Source organism: Thermobia domestica, chromosome 18 (genome assembly GCF_964235325.1).
Source record: "Thermobia domestica chromosome 18, izTheDome1.hap1.1, whole genome shotgun sequence".
Classification (NCBI taxonomy): Eukaryota; Metazoa; Arthropoda; class Insecta; order Zygentoma; family Lepismatidae; genus Thermobia; species Thermobia domestica.
In genome coordinates this window covers 25,873,269-25,892,588 of record NC_137471.1, presented here as the reverse complement: position 1 = coordinate 25,892,588, position 19,320 = coordinate 25,873,269, and the positions used below count along the sequence as shown (strand labels likewise).

Genomic DNA, 19,320 nt, shown 5'->3' with positions numbered 1-19,320 from the left:
TTTGGCACCCACCTAGCGTCGTGAGGCGAACTGGGGAGTCACGTGAATAAAACACGTGACGGCCACTAGGTCCAGAGTGTTCCTGATACGCCTGTTAGAGTGACGCAACACACTGCCACGTGTTCATCGCGAGGTTGGGCGTAGTTCAGCTGATCGCTAAGAGATGGTGTTGGAGCGGCTCAGGCCCAGAAGAGGTCTGTCACGCCAGTGGTTAGTCAACACTTGATTTGATATTGATTTTTATCATATTACTTTGGTTAAAAATACGTCCCTCAAATTGTATGGAAAAAATTGAATAAATCACGAGTCCGTCAATTTAGGGAGATGAAATTCGGCGAACTCAATTCCTCATTAAAGGTAAGCGTTTCGTCGTTTCGGAAAATTAAAAGTGCATTTCTGTCAACGATGAAAGAAAGAAAATATATTTAAAAAAAACTGCAAGAATTATCCTTCGATTTTTTTTGCAAGTTGTCTTTGAACTAAGTTCAAATATTCATCTGTTCAATTTGATTCATTTATGTTGAAATTTCTCGTCCCGTCTCGAAAACAGTACAAGTATCGAGACGAGATAAGAAAGTTCACGAGTCTCGTGGGTGAACACTAGTTCATCCATGTCTTAGATCTCAAACACTGATTTAGCGTTACATGATTCGTAGTAGAATATCTATATAAATAGACAGCGTGATTATACGAAAATAATGAAGAGCATTTATCAACATTTAAACAATCGCAAACTTCAACAATTAACGTGGTTTACATGTTGTTATATCACACCCTCTGTAGGCCTCTCGTGACGTGAAAGAATTCTTATATAACTTCTAGATGAAATTAAGAAAAAATCCGAACGTAAGTTTTGTACATAAATTTACACAACAGGACGAGAGGAGAAAAATCTTCAAATCGAGACGAGACTTCTATTAAATTTACGAGACGAGAAAACTGTTTCTCGTTTCATCTCATCTCCTAGGGAATACTAGTGGGTGGGATCTTTTTTCCCTAGAAACTCGGTATTCATTTAACCCCATTGGTGGTTTTCTTCGTAAACAAATATTTTAGCTAGTAATTTTTATGTCCAATAAGATGTTAGAGATTCTGTGAGGTTTTTCCTGGGTTTTCCTCATCCGCATCAGACAAATCCCGGGATGGTACCTAACATACCCTAACAGCACAAGATGTGCTAGGCATGTGCCATATAGGTGTCCCAGCTACTTTTTAGGTACCCGACACTTAGCACATATCATATTCGTGTGCTAAGTATGTACTTCAGCTACCTACAGTTCGCGCCCACCCTACCCTGGGGTAATTTTTTTCATTTGTTTAAAGTGTTTTTAGACTCATCTTAATGTAAACACATTATGCATATTACAGCGATATATCCCTATTATAATTAATCTGTACCTATATTATCAACATTGATCAGAGGCGCAATAATTAAGCATATAGCTTAGATATAATTAAAAGAAAGAACGTTGTTATTGACAGGACATGTTGTCATGAGTAAGATTATTGGTTTTGTTATTGATAGAACATGTTGTTATTGTCGAGATTATTAGTTGCTATGGAAAAAGCTTTTTACTGAGTTATACACACGAAATGGAAAGATATGTATAAAAGATATGGTTGCTGTTGATATTTAATGTACCTATAAAACCAGAAGAATAAATCGACGATTTCTGGACGCAATTCATGTTTATGGTTAGTAATTAGTAGCTGATATGTTTATTATAATAACATGATAATTTAAAGATACGTAAAACGAATCAGGGCTAAAACGAAGTGTTTTTATATATATATTTCGTTTTATCTGGTGCCGAAGACACGGGACTATACTATACTATTTAGTTCCGAAGAATAGTAAGAACTGAGTTTATGTGCATACGTACATATACCTTTTTATGAGTTTCACTATTTTGAGAAGCGGGAAGAGAATACAAAGAATTGCTAATATGCAGGATTCCGAGATTGAAGAAGTACCCAGTGTTTCAAACGAAACCATATCTGGAAATGCCGCAGCTCTGTCTGAACATTCCTATTCTAACCTTATTGATATGTTTAGTCGACTACTAGATGAAAAGCTAGAACAGAAATTTGATCAACACGATGAAAAGTTAGATGAAAAGCTAGAACAGAAATTTAATCAACAACAAAAATTATACGATGAAAAGCTAGATGAAAAGCTAGATGAAAAGCTAGAACAGAAATTTGACCAACAACAAAAATTGTACGATGAAAAGCTAGAACAGATACTAACGCAGCATAAATCTCTTGCAGATAAAGTACAAGGTGTGCAAGAAAATTTTGATCGCTTGCAATACAATTTGAAAGAAAATTTGCAAGTATTAGCTAATGAAGTTACCATCAAAATTACAAATGATACGACGCGAGAACTTGATACTAGGTTTCAACAATTTAGTAACAAATGGCAAGATAGACAGGGTCAACTAGCTCTAGAAACAGAGTCGATAAAGAAAGCCGTTGAAGCGGTGGAATCGACGGCAGCCCAACACAAAAATCAGATAGTGAATATTGCTGCCCAGGTGAATTCACATAGCATACTGATATCCAACTTACAAGAGGGAATCAGATCGTTACAAGAGAGGGAATGTGACTACAATGATCCTATGTATAAGGAAGCTTTGAGTACTCCCAACCAACAGGAGACAATGCATCATCAACAGGAAACATTGCATCACTGCCCGAGAACTCCATTAATAGAAACTGACGGGATATTTTCTTCTAAGAGTTCTATTGATGATGGTTTAGTTGTGGAAAACCACAGTAGGCGATTCCAAAGTCCAGATCGCAAAAGAAGAAAGGAGATAAATGAGAGCGGAAGGGTTCCAGACCATTATCAACACCAACAAAAATATAACCATAGTAAAATAAACGTTAAGGTCAGTGAAATTAAGGCCATGACTAAATTCAGCGGTAAGTGTGACGAAACCGCAAGCTCGTTCTTAGAAAAATTTGAAGCAGAGTGTGAGATTATGGGTGTAGATCAATCTAAATTTATGAAGTTGTTACCACATCTGTTACTTCCTCCTTGTTCCTTGTGGTTTAAAGCTATTCGCGACCATATAAAGTCCTACGAAGAATTTAAACGGGCCCTGTTGGCTAATTACGAAAATGATTTCTTGTTAGCTAACCGTGATGCGATGGTGCGAACTCGACACTACTCACCTCGGGTCGATAAATCTCTTACAGATTTTACAATCAATGCATATAATGAACTTAAACTCGTTAATCCGTTTCAGCCCGAATCCAGAATAATCGCTTCCGTACGCATTTTATTGCCGTATAAATTACAACAGATACTGTTGTCTGCTCAATGCGTAAACTTCAATCATCTGATAATTTTAGTTCAGAACTTCGAGAATCAATTCCCGAACCCTAGCGGAAGTAATCGTAATCCACCCAATCCAATTCCTGTCAGAAACCTGAATATAACTAATGAAAATATCGAAAATCTTCGCAGCGATGAGAGGTCACGTGACAATACTGGCATTGGAATTAGTGAAAGATCTGTTATGCGTACTGGAACTGGAGCTAATGGAAGATTCAATTCTAGCGGCAGAAATGGAACGAATTATGGTAATCCGAGGAACAGTTGGACGAACGGAAGAAACTTTCGTGGAAGGCGTAATTACAGTAACAATGTCATGCGTACCAGTGTGACTCAAAACAGATTCAATTGGAGATCTCGAGATGGCAGGAACTGTCGAAATAGGACCGAAGTAATAAACGAAACGGGAAATGAATCAAGTGAAAATAACCAAGATTGTGGTGTTCAATGTACTTTAATTGACCCGTTTGTTAATCATAATTTAAACTAAAACTCGCTGATATGGTTGGGGTTAATCCCATACCAGCCGAAGGTTCCCACGATTATTCGACGCAAAATTCGTCTATTAATTTATTTGTGAATAATATTGATGATAAATATAATTTAGATATGAAAAGCTGGAGCAGGTAAACGGCTAAAGCTGGTTAAAATGTCAACCCTGATATGTTAACTAAATTAAACTTGGATAACAATTCTTAATTTATTATCTCAGATGTTACGAGTTGTGTTGTGAATACTTCATTTGAACTTTATGTTTGTGCAACATGTTATCATGTGATTAATTTATTTTATCTTTGTATTAATTCTGAATGTTATGTTTACCTTTATTTTACTTTACATATTCAAAAGAGATTCGATTGTATTAACTTGAAATCCATGACAGTGAACTTAAATTGAAGCTTTTAAACGTAATTATTGCCTTCTGATCTTGTTGTTGTTTTGACAAGATGACGATCTTAATTATAAATAATGTTGTTTGTATATGGATGTTATCGCTCAATGTAAAAGAGGAACAATTAACTAGTAACTCTGCGTAAGTCATCAATTAGTTATAATTTTGAATAGATCCATAAATGATATTTATAATGAATCGACGTTTTATGATATGTAATTAGTAATAAAAGAAAAATGCTGTTATAAATGAATTGATATATATATATGGAGAAAGAAGAGAAAAGAAAAATATTTATATTGATGTAATAATAATAATTAATACGAGGATTGATGTAATAATAATTAGTACGAGGGCTATTCAAAAAGAGAATGTTTTGAGAATATCCAGGGTTCTTTCCTTCTCTGTAATACTGTTGCGGAATTCCCGTTCTGGGCGACATTTACAGCGATATATCCCTATTATAATTAATCTGTACCTATATTATCAACATTGATCAGAGGCGCAATAATTAAGCATATAGCTTAGATATAATTAAAAGAAAGAACGTTGTTATTGACAGGACATGTTGTCATGAGTAAGATTATTGGTTTTGTTATTGATAGAACATGTTGTTATTGTCGAGATTATTAGTTGCTATGGAAAAAGCTTTTTACTGAGTTATACACACGAAATGGAAAGATATGTATAAAAGATATGGTTGCTGTTGATATTTAATGTACCTATAAAACCAGAAGAATAAATCGACGATTTCTGGACGCAATTCATGTTTATGGTTAGTAATTAGTAGCTGATATGTTTATTATAATAACATGATAATTTAAAGATACGTAAAACGAATCAGGGCTAAAACGAAGTGTTTTTATATATATATTTCGTTTTATTCTTTTGTTTTATTCTTATAGGGTAATTTTTTTCATTTGTTTAAAGTGTTTTTAGACTCATCTTAATGTAAACACATTATGCATATAGGCGATTTAACATATTTCGGGGGAGTAATTTTGTAGTTCATTGACGCTTACGGCATGGGAAACATACCTAGAACATACTAGGCACGTACCCCAGGTACATGTCAGGCATGTGCCTAGGGGCGGACATAGACTGTGACTATCACTTGCCATCCATGTGATTTCTCTTTCATAAGTACATAAGATACACACTGGGTACATTCCCATGTACCTGAGGAAACATGATAGACATATGCCTGCTATGTACTTGTGCTGTTAGGGTAATAGTCCCAGGCCGTTTCCTTGCTCCCCATTCCTTTCTTTCTCTCCACTTCTCTGGGCAGTGTGATCGCCGAGGGACATCATCCCTCATATGTGTGACGGGCTAACGTGACTATAAATGCCAAAAACTTAGAAATCTAATTCCTTATCCTAAAGGCAGCCATGAACTTCTTGATAGACAAAATGAGCAGCTCCGACTTCGGATAGGTCCCAATCACGACGTGTGTTTCGACTAGGGAGACGAAATGGTGAGTAAAGAATTATTCAAAATCTCCCACGCAGCATACAAAGCTTACCACAGATTCTCTGTGCTGTATACGAAATCAGAAATAGTGCAATCTGTGGACTATGCTGAGGTCATTCTTTCTTTTCCACAAGTAGAAACGTAATCTTGTAATCAGGGACCGTGATGGCTCGGTGGTAAGGTGCTTACCTCTGGTGCGTGAGGTCTCTGGTACGATCGCAATTTGCAAAAAGTGGGTGTTGCGTTGGACAAACACCCTGTACATGGATTTTTTCGGGGTCATTCCGTTTCCTCCTACTTTCTTCGTTCGTCAATCCACATCTTGTTCATTATCTCATCACAGTATTCTTTAGCTTCATAGCATAAACCGTGAGACGTTAAACTAAAAGAACTGTTGTAATTATAAAAATATAAACACTTTAATGTGTTTTTTTTTTAAAAAAACCTTATAGTATGTATTTCTAAACAGTGATACTTTGTAATCCGAACTTCCACAAAGCCAGTTTTAAAACCCTGTTCGAATTCCAAATCAATTTTGCCTTTTAAAATAACATTAACTGGATTAAACTATTCTTAGACTCCGTGAACTCGAATTTTGAAAATGATTCTAACAGTAAATTCGCTTGTCGTTAAGGTAAACTATTAACGAATAATAACAATAATATTAAAATAAATACGTAAATTAATATACTTAAGAATATAAAATCAGAATGGAAAAATTATAAGAGATAATTTCACAACAGCTTCCGACCACGAAACTGAACGACAAGGCGGATTCAGGCGGTGGGGAAACGTAAAAACACACACAGAATCAGTGTGCTAAGTGTTCGGATTTTGGAGTAAATTTGCTCGAATGTCGAACGAATTCCGGAGCTTTCGAATTCCGGAAGCAATACTGTATTTCATCTCTAAAGTGAAGAGAAATAAAGGTAAAGTTTGTTTTCTGCTATATTAAAAAAGAGAGGATCTCCGACTTTATTAATTGTACTGGATTAATCTTTAAACTTGCAGCGAAAGGCTGTGACTTCGAAAAAGTTCGTCAACCACTGTATAGGCCAGATTTAGCCCTCTAGCTTTGGCAACAACAGCCATATGGGCTGGAGCATCGTCATGCAGTAAACAAGCTCAACGCACAGTGACAGATTCAACTGACTGCATCCAACGAACTGACGCAGCTAGACAGTTCAAACTGATAAATTATTTCTTTCATAGATAGAACAATATGACATATGAACTGGAACATTGTCATGCAGTAGTCAACCTCAACGCACAGCGACAGATTTAAATGACTGCCTCCAACGAACTGACATAGCTAAACAGTTAAAACTAATACATTATTTCTCCCGTAGATGGCACTATATGTTGTGAAGGTCTTAATACCAGTGAGGCGATATTTCATTGTCAGGTTAGAAAGTTCTGGAAATGCCCTCGTACCAGTATCTTCCTCTGTCTTGAATATATTTGAATATATTTGGGTTTACGTTAGAATTTATAAAGGTAACCAAAAAAAGTCTGTCGTTTTTTTTTTATCCACCACCTGGCGGATCAAAAGTAGTCCTTATCAGCATCGACGACCTTCTGCTAACGTTCTGGAAGGCCATGGATTCCATCGCTGTAGGACTAGGGGGGCCGTGAAGCGAAGAAGGTATCAAGTACAATTTGCACCTCTATTAGGGATTTGAACTGGCATCCTCTAAGGTAGTTGTCCAGGGAATGGAATAGATGATAATCGGACGGTGCAATGTTCGGGGAGTATGGCGGATGCAATAGTGCTTCCCATCTGAGGCGTAGAATGGTGTCCCGGGCCATCCTAGCCACTTTGGTCTTAACGTTGTCGTGTAACAGGAGGACCCCTTCGCGATTCAGAAATGTTGGCTCTAGAGTTTTGAGTTTTTCTTGAACACGGCTCAACTGCTGACTGTGCACAGTTGCATTGATGCTCTGACCGGCTGGTAGCAGTTACCGTTGCACGATGCCGCGAGTAGTCCACCAAACACACTGGAGGACCTTCTAGTGCAGTGCTGGTTTCGGCTGTTTCGGAACCGGTTCATGAGATGCTAACCAATGATGACAGCGCCGTGGAGGCTGTAACCGAGGCTGAAATTCACCGGCAAGGAGTAGAGGTAAATCAGGAGGAAACGGCCATGACTTCTCATCGATAGCGCCACCTTTCTTCAAGACAAGGCGCAACCTCATACAGCCCAGAAGACCAAGCTGTTGAAGCAGTTTCGCTGGGACATCATTGACCAACCTTCCTACAGCCCAGACCTCACTTCAAGCGACTTTTACCTGTTCCCGCACTTGAAGGAGCACATAGGAGATCGTCGCTTCGCTTCAGACGAGGAGGTGAAACACTTTGTGACAGCGTGACTGAACTCGCAATGACAGGATTTTTAATAAGAGGGAATCTTCAAACTAATCCCACGATGCGACATAGCCTCAACCGATATGGTGACTATGTCGTAAAATAACCTAATGTATTGTAGTATCGGTTGGCTGTATTGGTTGTATGAAATTATATGTATACGTTTCACTGTAGGCTTCGTAACCTTATTTTCTGATCACTTCTCGTAAAATATACCCTTAGGGGAATCTATAGAAGCTTTTACACATACAGTCAGCAGAAAATGATCTGAGAATATAAACTTTGTGAAGTGCACATCCAGTGGCGTATTTACGATTTTGTTTCGGGGGGGCCTTTGCTAACTTTCGGGGGGGGGCTTTACCTGAAAATGTGAAAATTCTGCAAGATATTTCATATTCTTTACTATAGAAAATAAGATTTCCGGGGGGGGGGCTTCAGCCCGGAAGCCTCCCTAAATACGCCACTGTGCACATCGTATGATTTGGACAATTGTTTGGCATAGGGGCTGTGGGCCTAGAACGTAAGGTTACGTGACATCCATATTTGGATGTCCAAAAGATTCAAATTAACAGAATATCGAAACCTGTGTCGATATATCGAAAAATCAAAGTATCGAAATGTCGATTAGTAAAAAAAACTGATACCACATTTCGATATATTAAAATATCAATTGAACAATCAACATATTATCATAACATAGCCCTAAGTATAGAGTTCGAACGAACAGGCAAACAAACGAACAGGCATTGAAACAATAATCTTTATTAATGTTTATCACGAGATGAGAAATAAGGTTATCTCGTCTCGTCTCGATTCTTGAAGATTACTTACTCATCTCGTCTCGATTTTTGAAAAGCTTTTCCACTATCGTTTCTAAGTATTTTTCGTCTCCCTCCGTAAATTTATGTACACTCATGTCCAAAATGATTGCCTCATATCTATAACGGTCTTCTTGTAAGAATATAACTTGTTAATGATTTTGCAGGGTACTTTTAATACTGTTACTATATGGACAAGAAAGTTTTATCTTCCTTTTATTGTTTTTATTTACTGCTCTTTTGACATGAAATTTGGCACATACATATCTTTGCCGTACTAACATTATAAGAAATATCTGGCGAATTCGTTATCAAATAGGATTCCTAAAACATGTTTATAGACATGCGACAATAATTTTGGACACGAGTGTACAAAATTTATGGGATGATTTTTTCTTCAGAAATCATACTTGTCATGCAAAGTTCACGAACAGTGTGATATTGTAACATTTAAATGGTATTGATATTGGAGTACATTGTTGTGGTCACGCGTGGCGTATTCGCCAACGCTCTCGACTTTGGTGCGAGCGGTCACGCGTTCGATTCCCGGTGGGAACACTAGGTCGAAAAAGTGTAAAAGATTTTGCAGGCAAACCATCCTGAGTGAGGATTTTTCTCATTCATACCAAGCAAATGCCGGGATGGTAATTAACATATAGGTCCCAGGCTGCTTCCTTCCTTCCCCAATCCTTTTTTCCTTCCCTTTCATCGGACAGTGTGACCGCGAGACACGTCTTCATACATGACGGCCTAACATGGAGTTAGATGCCGAAAGCCCAGAAATCTAATTCCTAATCCTAATCCTAGTGACAGCCTAACATGGCCTTAGATGCCGAAAGCCCAGTAATCTAATTCCTAACCCTAATAGTAATAGAGTATATTGTTGAGTGACTTGGTTATCTTTAAACTTTGAGAAATGCCCTTAATTGTGTTCGTATAATCACTTTATCAATGTATAGTTTTTATACTACAAATCACTAGAACACTAAAACAGTGTTTGAAATCCAAAACTTGGCTAAACTAGTGTCGCTCACGAGACTGAGGAAATTTCTCGTCTCGTCTCGAAAACAAGCAATAAGCTAGCAAAAGTTCAATAACTGAATCATTGATAAACTGAACTACTGGTTCTTGTATAGGACATCATAAAAATGAAATGAAATCTTTGAGTTTTACGTCCCACGGTTATGCTAAAGGAGACGGTGATTATGAGAAATGAATGAAATGAAGAAAGTGAGAGGAAACGGGAGAACCCCGAGAAAATCCATGAGCACGGTGTTTGTCCACTACAAAGTCCACACTGCGCGAGCTGGGATCGAACCTGGGACCCCAAGCATCGGAAGTGAACACTCTACCACTGAGCCATCGCGCCCCCATACGGCATCATCCAACATAATTACATCTTATTTTTTTAAAAACGAAAATATAGTAACGTCAAAAAATATCGAGATATCGAAAACATCGAAGAATTGAGCAGTAAAATTTTTCGATATCGGTATTTCGATATTTGAAAACATCGATCGATCGACCTCCTTAAAAATAAATTTAACAACGTAAGCTGTTACATTTATAAAGAATCACAAGAGTGCTACATCTATCTTCCAATTCTCTTTGTGCTGCTCTTGTAAGACACAAATTGATGCACACGCAACACACACACACACACACACACACACACACACACACACACACACACACACACACACACACACACACACACATAGAAAGAAAGATAAAACCACGTGACTTGTTATCTGTAATGGCGTTGTCCAATGCGGCAGTTTCGCAGCCATATATGCCACGCCCGAATGCTAATTTCCATGGTTAGACGTGACTGGAGTAACTAATTCTGTCCAATTATTTTACTTATTATTACTACTTTTTTTCCTCCGCTCCTTTCTCGCAAATGCTTTATGGCCGTCATTAACGTTTTAGCATAAGCATTTCTAAGAATCACTTCTTCAATGCCGATATGTGCCGTACAAAACCGCCAGAGTGCATCTGCATATACATATTAACTCATATTCTTAATTTTTCTCCACTCGGATAACAAAAGTTTAGCTGGTGTTATGTTACAGTTGTTATATTCAAATAAGGTGCAGATGCATTGTTAGGCGCAAGGTTGCCAACAATGATAGTTTCTTCTCAAACTTTGATCTTTCTAAAGTTTCGCTGTTAGGAATATGTGTGTCATTGTTAGGTGTATGTGTGTCACTGTTTGAAGTATGTGTATCACTGTTAGGAGTATGTAGAAACTTTAAGGATAATGGAAATATTCACAGGATTTCCGTTGGATTTCAATGGGATATGAGTGTCACAGTAGACACTTTAAGGATAATGGAAATATTCACGGGATTTCCTTGAATTTTAATGGAATATGACTGTCACCCTAGAATCTTTAATGATAATAGAAAAATCCATGAGATTTCTCTTGGATTTCAATGAGATGTGTCTGTCACAGTAGAAACTTTAAGAATAATGGAAATATTCACGGGAGTTCAGTTGGCGTTCAATGAGATATAGGCCCTAACTATAATTATTCTGCCTTTTGGCAGGTCCTGTGACTAATGATTTTGTATTGTTTTAATTTTATTTTTGGGCCTAAAAGTGCTTTTTTTTCGGTTTCTCGATCTTCACCTTCTTCTTTTAACTCCCAATATTTTCTTCTATTTTTCAAATAATCGATCAGTTCGACTCCTCGCTTTCCTTCCATCTTTCCTTCTATGGCAGTGTGAAGAAAATTTCTTCGCAAGATATGTCTAATCCAATTGGCTTTCCCACAAAGGATGCTGGTTAAAAGCGTCCTCTTCTCTCCTATCCGTTTTAAAACATCTTTGTTTGTTACTGTCTCTGTCCATTTTATCTTCTCCATCTTCCTCGAACACTACATTGCGAAGCTCTGTAAACATTTCTTCTCTGACTACTGTAATGTTCAAGTATGTGAACCATACAGTCCACTACTCCATCTTATACTGTAGTACAGAACGAGCTTCTTCCTTTGTCAGATAATAAGCCTGTTAATTAAGAATGATCTTTTCTTGTTGAATGCCTCTTTGATTAAGCAATTTGTGAGCTGATCTCTTTGGTACACTAAGTGTCTCTCGTCAAAATACTTTCCAAATACTTTCTACTTGAAATTATCGACCTCTTCAAGTTCTCTTCGTTCTATCCTGACCTTTAAGGGCTCGTTTCCACGGAATATTCTTATGATTTCCGATTTTTCGATGTTGACTCCCATTCGATATATTTAATCGATGTCAACTATTTTGTCCATAATATATTTTAGTCCTTCTTCGGTTCTAGCTATAATAATTGTATCATCTGCATATCTGATCTTGTTAATGATGTGTCCTCCAATCTTCAAATCTCCATTTCCCATTAATGCTTCCTTCATTAAATATTCATTGTAAATGTTGAATAATTGGGTTGACGTACTATTCTTGTCTGACTTCAAAAGATAGAAGAAAAGTTTCCTTATCTTTCTTAAAGTTTCCACAGTGACAGACATATCTCTTTGAAATTCAATGGAAATCTCGTGCATATACCTGTTTCCATTAATCTTAAAATTTCTACTGCGACAGTTACATCAGATTGAAATTCAAGGGAAATCCTAGAGATGTTTCCATTATCCTTAAAGTTTCTACTGTGATACACATACACCTCGATACATACTCCTAACAGTGACACACATAGTCCTAAGAGTGACACATACTCCTAACATTGAGATACACTCTTAATAGTGACACGTATACTTCTAATGATGACACATATACTCCTAACAGTGACACATATACTTCTAACAGTGACACACACACACTCCTAGCAGTGACACATATACTTCTAAGAGTGACACTCATACTATTAACAGTAACACATATGTTCCTAACAGTGACACAAACTCCTAATAGTGACACGTATACTTCTAACAGTGACACGCATGCTCCTAACGGACACAGTCACTCTAAACAGTGACATACAATGCTTCTAACAGTGACTCACATACTCTTAACAATGACACATATACTCCTAACAGTGTCACATATACTTCTAGCAGTGACATAATTCTTCAAACAGTGACACATATACTCCTAGCAGTAACACATAAACTCCTAGCAGTGACATACATCCTTTTAACAGTGAAACATATACTCCTAACAGCGACACATATACTCCTAACAGTATCACAGATACTTCTAACAGTGACACATATACTCCTAGCAGTGACACATACTCCTAACAGCAACACATATACTCCTAACAGTGTCACATATACTCCAAACAGTGTCACATAAAATCCTAACAGTGACACATATATTCCTAGCTATGACATACAGCCTTTTAACAGTGACATATATACTCCTAACAGCGACTCATATACTTCAAGCTGTGACACCAAATAACTTGCAATTAAATTATAAATATAGTGTATTTTTCATTATTATTTAAAAAATGATCTTTGTGGTTTACAGAGTTGGCAATATTGATCAGATGCATATAATAAAGTTTTGCACTTATGTATCTTTTTTTCTGTTTTAAATATATGTTTATTTTTGTTTCCGCAGAAAATGCACTATCGTTATCTATAATTAATATTTTTGCAATGCACTTATGATGCAGATATACACGTTGTATAAAATGAAAAGAAAAATATGTCGAATTGTGTTTTATGATTTTCTCTCCAAGGAGATTGTAACTAATAAAACACTTGGAAATAATGGCTTCTTTCTTTTCTTTCTTTTTTTTTTCAATGCATTTCCTTATGAACAACGTCCAAACGAAACATGGTTCTCAGATAAATTATGCAATAATCAGAAAAGGTAAAAATAGATACATGCTTTGATAAAAATGAAATGAAATCTTTAGTTTTACGTCCCAAGGTTATGCCGGGTAGGCTAAAGGAGAAGGCGATGATGAGAAATGAATGAAAATGGTGGAATAAAGAAAGTGGGAGAAACCCGAAAAAACCTACGAGCACGGTGTTTGTCCACCACAAAGTCCACATGGCACGAGCTGGGATCGAACCAGGGACCCCAAGCACTGAAGGTAAACGCTCTACCTCTGAGCCACATGATACATGATTTGAAAGTGAGACGTGAATTATCTTTTTGAATTCGAGTCGAGACCATAAATTTCACGAATCACGTGATCAACACTAGTTCACCCAAGTCTTAGATCTTGAGCACATTTTTTTTAGTGTTATGTGGTTCATGTAAGAAAAACAATATTTGATAAAGTGATTGAAGGAACATAAACAAGAACATTTATCAACGTTTAAAGATAAACAACTCATTACACAATATTCTCGAATAGTAAATATGGTTATATAATCATGCCTAATATGCTGTATGGTCGCTTACTTTAAGGGAAGAACCAGGCTGAACATATTTGAGAATTAAATCCTCAGACGAATATTCGAACTCAAGAGGAACGGGAATGGGGAATGACGGAAAATTCATAACGAGGAACTGCATAATTTATACCGTTCGCCAAATATTGTTAGGCTTATCAAATCTAGGAGGCTCAGCTGGGGAGGTCATGTAGCCAAGACGAAAGAAAGTAGGAACGCTTTCAAAGTTTTAACTGGAAATCCAAGAGAAAAACGACCATTAGGAAGACATAGGCGCAGATGGGAAGATAATATTAAGATGGATCTCACAGAAATACAAATGCAAGGTAGAAACTGGATCCAGTAGGCTAAGGGCAGATACAGAAGTTAATGGAGAACTTTGTGGCCCGGTATTGAACTTCCAGAATCCATAGGCCATAGAGTTAGTTATATCACACCCTTCGTTGAGCTCTCGTGACGCGGAGAAATTCAGGTAATTTCTACATGAAATTATGGGGGAAAATTAGGGTATACAATTCGAGACGAGAAAGGATTTTTTGAGAAAAGAATTCTACAAAATTTACGAGACGAGACAAGGAAGCTCTATTTCTATTCTGGTCTCGTCTCTTGGTCAACACTTGCTCTTCCAGGTAGGAACGTTTATTCTACTCGAGACGAGACCGCACTTTCTTCACATCTTTCCAAGATTACGTAGAAAAAGAATCCCATTTTCATATCATCTTACAATACAAGAGAAAAATAATGATATAAATTGCCAAAAGGACTATAGGCAAAATAGGAATAGGCCAACCAGGAATTGTTGTTTCGCCTACCTCTGAGATAATAATTATATACACTGTTAAAGGACTGTAGCCAAATAGGAATTTTTATTTCGCCTACGTCTGAGATAGAGATGATGATATACATGTTAAAGAACTGTAGTCAAATAGAAATAGGCCAAGCATGAATTCTTGTTTCGCCTACGTCTGAGATAGTGATTATGATATACACTGTTAGAGGACTGTAGGCAAATAGAAATAGGCCAAACAGGAATTTTTATTTCGTCTACATCTGAGATAGAGATGATGATATACATTGTTAAAGAACTGTAGCCAAATAGGAACAGGCCAAACAGGAATTCTTGTTTCGCCTACGTCTGAGATAGAGATGATGATATACATTGTTAAAGAACTGTAGCCAAATAGGAATAGGCCAAACAGGAATTCTTGTTTCGCCTACGTCTGAGATAGAGATGATGATATACATTGTTAAAGAACTGTAGCCAAATAGGAACAGGCCAAACAGGAATTCTTGTTTGGCCTACTTCTGAGATAGAGATGATGATATACATTGTTAAAGAACTGTAGCCAAATAGGAATAGGCCAAACAGGAATCCTTGTTTTGCCTACGTCTGATATAAAGATGATGATATACACTTTTAAAAGACTGTACCCAAATAGGAATAGGCCAAACAGGAATTCTTGTTTCGTCTATGGCTAAGATGAGATAGAGCTTATAATATAAAGTTTCAACGGGACTGTAGACGAAACAGAAATAGACCAAAATAGGAATAAATACCTGACACGGTGAATACGCATATTTGTAGTGTAGCATTTTGTCAAATACCATAAAAAATCGTTAATTGCGCAGGTGTGAACTCTCAAGGGGAATAAAATTGAACAAAACTTTCGATTTGGGGTAAATATTGAAGGTTTTATTAATTTAAAATATACAATAAAAATTAAATAATTCTTAACTGAATATAAATTGTTCTTAGACACTATTTTAATTGTTGTTCACAGACAAACATTTTCATTGTTGAACTACGGTACATAAAACTCTTCATTGCTGTTCGCAAACATTTTTATTGTTGAACCACATACAAACTCTTAATTGCTGTCCACAATCATTTTCATTGTTGACCACATGTAAGCTTCTAATTGTTATCACAAATATTTTCATTGTTGAATACAAGATATACTTTCAATTGTTGTCTTCATTTTTATTGTAAAACGTGAGACAGTTTTAATTGTTAACCCACAGCTAAACCAAATAAAGAATTAGAATTGCATGGATATGGGAATAGTACTTTTTAGTGGAGAATTAGATTAAAGTAACTAACTAACTCTATGGCCCAGGCCCGTATCCAGGAGGATCTAGGGGGGCCGGGTCCCCCTAAATTTTTACTGCCCCTCCTAAAATTTTCACGGTAGGCTTACAAGTGAACTTAATATGGTGATAAACTATAATGTGGTTGGATCGGCCCCCCCAAACTTCGACAGCCCCCCCTAAATTTTGGGGCTGCCTACGGGCCTGCTATGGCCTATGGAACCCGAAGGTTCAATGCCGCTTTCACAAAAGCTCTCCACTGACTTCTATCCTTAGCCAAGTGGATCCGGTTTCTATTTTGTATTCTACTTCTGTAAGATATATCTCAATATTGTCCTCCCATCTGGGCCTAGGTCTTCCTAATGGTCGTTTTCCGATTGGTCTTCCAGCTAGGACTTTGAAAGTATTTCTACTTTCTTCCATCCTGGCTACATGATCTGCTCAACTGAGCCTAATAGACTTGATAACCTGGTAAACGGTAATAAATTTATGTAGTTTCTCGTCATGAAGTTTCTGCCTTTCCCCATTCCTGTTCCTGTTGGGTTCAAATATTCGTCTCAGGATCTTATTCTCAAATACTTTTAGTATACGTTCTTCCCTTAGCGTAAGAGACCATGTAGCCTATTACAACCATACAGCATAACAGGCATGATTATCGTTTTGTATATTTTAAGCTTTAAAAAGGAAAGTACATTAATAATAAAAAAAAGAAGAAAAATATGAGGTATATAATTGTCTACTTCCCTCTTCTGTTCGTTGTACAGTTCTAAGTTGAGCTTTTTGAATTCATTTTGAGTTTAATGTCCCGTTCAGCAGCAAGGCTATATGAGACGGGATCCAGTGATTAACATGGAATCCGAACCACATGAGCTCCCGCCGTGAATCCAACCCGGGTCTCCGAAGCCAAATGAACAGTACTAAGGAGCATTATAATTTCTATTTTTACTTAATGTTATTTTGAAAAACTAAATGAAATCTTTAAAATTTATGTCCCTCACCTATGACCGTTCGGCTAAAACAAATGACTTACTAATGAAATTAAATTTACATGAAAGCTTAGGCGAAACGAAAACATGGAACAACGATTATGCGAGAAAACCCACTGACACAATGTCCCAATCATATACGTACACTCATGTCTAAAATGATCGTCGCATATCTATAACTGTCTTCTTGCAAGAATATAATTTGATAATGATTTTGCAGGGTACTTTTAATACTGATACTATGTGTATAATCGGAAAATGTATATTTGTGGTAAATTTCATAGGAAAAGAATTATAAATACCAAAATTAAAATGAATAAACAAAATGTTAATAAATGGACAAGAAAGTTTTATTTTCGTTTTATTGTTCTTATTTACTGCTCTTTTGACATGAAATTTCCCACATACATGTCTTTGCCGATTGTACACATACTAACATTATAAGAAATACCGGGCGAATTCGTTATCAAATTATATTTTTACAAAAACATTTTTATAGACATGCGACAATAATGTTAGACATGAGTGTACATGAGTTGGGACCAAACTCAGCAACTTCATGCATCAGAACTGAGAAAACCACCATTGAGCTCTGATATGTATGTAAATCTATATATATAAAAGAGAACGTACAAATCCTTTGTCCGCTCATCACGCTAATACGGCTGAACCAATTTCTTTCATTTTTGGGGGGTTATTAGGATTTGGACCCTAGATGGTTTTTATCATATCACTTTAATTTTTAATTACCAGTGTCTTGAGATAATTGACCATTCAAGTGTCATCCTTTGTTATTAGTTCATCATAGGTAAAAATAAACGTATTTATATGCAACCCGCATGACCGTGTCACTCGGCGGGTTAACATAAATGACAGGCGCTATAATTTTAACATTTACTGCAATTTGAAAGCGAAAAAGTAAAAATTATCTAAGTAACAAAGTTTATTGCGTTCCGGGGTGACCGCAGCGAAGCGGGGTGAACGCTGCTATCACTCGGCGGGTTAACATAAATGACAGGCGCTATAATGTTAACATTTAATGCAATTTGAAAGCGAAAAAGTAAAAATTATCTAAGTAACAAAGTTTATTGCGTTCCGGGGTGACCGCAGCGAAGCGGGGTGAACGCTGCTAGTGTGTAACTGAAGTGGAGGTCTTTGGCTTGTATACTACTCTGGTTATTTACTAATATAGCCATCCACAGTATCTGCCAATATATATCGAGGAAAGGGTGTCATTTGTTTGTTTTTTTAATCACAGAAATTGCTATCAGATATTAATTGATATTAAATTACAATAGATGATAACACATGTCAAATATTTGCTGCTCCAAATTTGACAGTAATTCACTGTAATTTTACGTCATTAGATTGACAGAAAGTAATTTAATAACCAAAAATTTGATTGATCGTAGTTTATATCACAGTATCACATTTGCTAATGGGTTGCTTTAGTTTAACATTGTTGAAATGTTACTATACATGTCAGTAATGAGTTGTAACTATATTGAAATGGTTTGCACTGTTCATAAAATTATGGGTAATCCCATATACTGTAGTAATTACACCAAATATCATTTTTAGAAATTTTTCTTCATTTTTTAGGATAACGAAAAAGAGTCTGAATATTTTTCTTTTATAACAAAGAATAATAATTCGATTTTTTTTCTAAAAGCGAAAAACAATTAGAATAATTTCCGAATAAGAAACAATTGTTGAAATATATTAACTCCCTCATTTATCCTTGAATTATTTTATCTCTAAACAACAAGGATATGTGGAAAAGTGTACACAATACTTAAACGAAATTGAATCATTTTTAGACACAGTGACTGAGTAGTAGCGCACTTTACCAGAGGTAAGCGTGGGGATCCCTGGTTCGATCCCCGGGGACAATTAAGTTTGTGATGAACAACATCGTGTCCGTGGGCTTTCTCGGAATACTACTCCTGTTTCCTTACACATTATCATTTCACCAATTCTTCCATCATCATTCACTTGCCTTAAGGTTAGT

At 36.5% G+C, this 19,320-nt stretch overlaps 1 long non-coding RNA gene across 1 annotated transcript in view; it reads left to right on the top strand.

Annotated features, from left to right (window-relative positions):
- Positions 1–19,320, top strand: part of LOC145675450 (uncharacterized) — a 146,343-nt gene that overhangs the window by 91,351 nt on the left and 35,672 nt on the right. The gene's annotated exons all lie outside the window — the stretch shown is intronic.